This window comes from Physeter macrocephalus, chromosome 7 (assembly GCF_002837175.3).
Source record: "Physeter macrocephalus isolate SW-GA chromosome 7, ASM283717v5, whole genome shotgun sequence".
Lineage (NCBI taxonomy): Eukaryota > Metazoa > Chordata > Mammalia > Artiodactyla > Physeteridae > Physeter > Physeter macrocephalus.
The window spans coordinates 126,316,317-126,320,063 of record NC_041220.1 but is presented as its reverse complement, the minus strand read 5'-3'; the positions used below and the strand labels follow the sequence as shown (position 1 = coordinate 126,320,063).

Sequence of the window (3,747 nt, the reverse complement as noted above, 5' to 3'; positions counted from 1 at the left end):
GTGGTTGAGAGTCCGCCTGCCGATGCAGGGGACGTGGGTTCGTGCCCCGGTCCGGGAAGATCCCACATGCCGCGGAGCGGCTGGGCCCATGAGCCATGGCCGCTGAACCTGCGCGTCCGGAGCCTGTGCTCCGCAACGGGAGAGGCCACAACAGTGAGAGGCCCGCGTACCGAAAAAAAAAAAAAAAATTTTATCATCAAATTCTGGGAAGATGACAACGGTGGGAATGGCAAGCTTTTGGATCTTCCCAAATCCCAGTATAGAGAAAACAGTGAAATTAAAACAAAAAACAAAAACAAACCAGTGTACAACATTTACAACAAAACTAGGTGACAAGGTACTCCATGAACCCCAAAGTGCGAACCAGCAAGAGCCACAAGATCAGCACATAATCAGCAACTGTTCAGGAGAAAGCAGAGGGAAGCCAGGAGATGACTGACAACCCGATAATAGGAGACACCAAAACGGCTACCAGATCCTCAGGAGGAGGTGGGACAGTGAGACCAGCAGCAGGAATGAGAGGGGTTTGCCCCTGGCTTAGCAGGAGAGGCAAAGGGCCTGCAGGAAGCCGGGCTGACGGGCTTAGCAGCACACCCTCCTCACCTTCAATAGGGACCTACACCCAGGCAAGATGGTCAGAGCTGAATCAAAATTGAGCAGAAAGGAACAAAAGAGATGAAGGAAAGAGAAGGCCCAGATAAAAGTGGAGCAGATGAATAGAGGAAGAAAAACTCAGAAAAGTCATTTTTAAATTAAAAAAATATATACTTAACACCACACAGAAATAACAGGAGTTGTTAGAACAAAATATCCTTCTGAGAGTCAGGAAAACTGAATTCACATAGAAATGAGTAACAGAAAATGTCAAGGCCAAATCCCGTACAAAGACGCTATGTGTCTTCAATAAAAAGTCCTATTTGAGAATTTTTCACATCTTGTGAGGATGAATTAAATTATCATTTTGCCACCTTAAACTTTCATGAGGAGGAAAAAGTTCAAAGTCTGGATAAATTACTCTCTATGTTGACATGTGAAGAGAAAGGGAATGGAATACATTGTTAGAAAAAATATTTAAAACACATTTTAATTTTACTAATCAACTTTTAATTTGTGACTACGAAAATTATTATAATAATTCTATAGTTTTAAATTATTTTTCAGATTTATTATTGATTTCTAGTTCTTTCTCTTATGGCAATACTTGGTTTTGACCTTGATTTCAGCCAAGTATTGACTTTAACTTCTGGTCCTCTAGCATTTGGAAAAAGTATCCATCAGTGCATCTCCACCCTGTACAATTTATGGTCTGGATGGCAGAAAGAGAACATGGATTCTCAGTGGGCTGCTTCCTCCCAAAAGGAGAATGAGAGGAAGGAGTTGGGCTATGCACCCTCAACATCTTTTTCTAGATTCTTCAATCAGATTAAGGATTTACCAATTATCTATAATAAAAACCACTTGAAAACTCTAATTTGAAAAGATACATGCACTCCAATGTTCATAGCAGCACTATTTACAATAGCCAAGACATAGAAACAACCCAAGTGCGCAATGACAGACACGTTTAAGAAGAAGGGGTGTGTGTGTGTGTATGTGTATGTATGTGTGTATATATAATTATCTATAAAATATCCCATTATATTACATAATATATATTATATTATATATAATGGGATATTATATATATATAAATGGAATATTACTCAGCCATAAAAACGTTTGAAATATTGCCATCTGCAGCAACCTAGAGAATATCACACTAAGTGAAGCAAGTCAGACAGAGAAAAACAAATATTATGTCATATCACTTATATGTGGAATCTAAAAAATAACACAGATGAATCTATATACAAAACAGAAACAGACTTACAGACATAGGAAATAAACTATGTTACCAAAAGGAGAAGGGAGTAGGGGGAGGTATAATTAGGAGTCTGGAATTATCTGTTAACTCCTATACATAAAATTGATAAGCAACAAGCATTTACTATATAACACAGGGAACTATATTCAATATCTTATAATAATCTATAATGGAAAATAATATGAAAAAATATATATAATTGAATCACTTTGCTGTACAACTGAAACTAACACAATATTGTAAATCAGCTACACTTCAATTAAAAAAAATAAATTTAAAAAAACCTTAGTAACTTAAAACAACAACAATTTTAAATGTTCATAATACCATGAGTTGTTGTTGCTTCAGCATCACATATACTAAAATTTGAACAATACAGAGAAGATTATCATGGCCCTGAGCAAAGATGACATGCAAATTCACAAAGTATTTCATATTTTTAAGGGGTCAAATTTTCAAGAAGATATAATAATTGTAAATACATATACACCCAACATAGAGCGCCTAAATATATTCAGCAAATAGTAATAGATCTGGAAAGAGAAATAGACAGTAATACAATAATAGTAGGGGACTTGAATACCCCACTTTCAGCAATGGATAGATCATCCAGACAGAAAATCAACAAGGAGATATTGGATTTGAACCCTACATTAAATGGATCTAACAGACATTTATAGAGCATTCCATCCATCAGCGGCAGAACACTCATTCTTCTCAAGTGCACACAGAACATTCTCCAGGATAGATCATATGATAGGCCACAAATCAAATCTTAGTAAATTTTAAGACTGAAATCATACCAAGTATATTTTCCAACCACAATGGTATAACTTGAAATCAACAATAAGAGGAAAGTTGGAAAATTTACAAGCATGTGGAAACTAAACAACATACTCCTGAACAATGAGTGGTCAAAGAACAAACATAAAAGGGAAATCAAAAAATATCTCAAAACAAATGAAAATGGAAACACAGCACACCAAAACATTTGGGATGCTGCAAAAGCAGTTCTGAAAGGCAAGTTTACAGCAATAAATGCATATATTAAGAAAATAGAAAAATCTCAAATAAGCAACCTGACTTTACACCTCAAAGAATTCAAGGAAAAAGAACTAAGACCAAAGTTAGCAGAAGGAAGGAAATAACAAAGATCAGAGCAGAAATAAATGAAACATAGACCAGAAAAACAACAGAAAAGATCAATGAAACTAAGAGCTGGTTTTTCAAAAAGATAAACTTTTAGCTAGACTAAGAAAAAAGAGAAAAGACTCAAATAAAATCAGAAACAAAAGAGGAGACATTACAAATGATATTACAGAAATACATAGTATTGTAAGAGATTACCATAAGCAATTATAGACCAACAAATTGGATAAGCTAGAAGAAATGGATAAATTCTTAGAAGCATACAGCCTACCAAAACTGAATATGGAACAGACTCACAGACATAGAAAACAGACCTGTGGTTGTCAAGGGGGAGGGGGGTGGGGGAGGAATGGATTGGGAGTTTGGGATTAGCAGAGGCAAACTATTATATATTAGGATGGATAAACAACAAGGTCCTACTGTATAGCAAAGGGAGCTATATTTAATATCCTGTAATAAAACATTATGGAAAAGAAAAAAAAAGACTGAATCTGGAAGAAATTAAAAATCTTAACAGACCAATAATGAGTGAGATTGAATCAGTAATCAAAAACCTTCAAACATAGAAAAGTCAGATGACTTCACTGCTGAATTCTACCAAATATTTAAAGAAGAATTAACACCAATTATTCTCAAATTCTCCCAAAAAATTGAAGAGAAGGGGACATTTTCAACTTTCTTTATTTCATGAAGCCAGCATTACCCTGATACCAAAGCCAGATAAGGACACTACA

General features: G+C 35.5%; 1 non-coding gene across 1 annotated transcript; it reads left to right on the top strand.

The window, feature by feature from the left end:
- The first annotated feature begins 2,199 nt into the window (after positions 1-2,199).
- On the top strand, positions 2,200-2,305 carry LOC112063799 (U6 spliceosomal RNA). The gene has a single exon (XR_002891185.1). It is a non-coding gene; the product is annotated as a U6 spliceosomal RNA (small nuclear RNA).
- Positions 2,306-3,747: the final 1,442 nt, after the last annotated feature.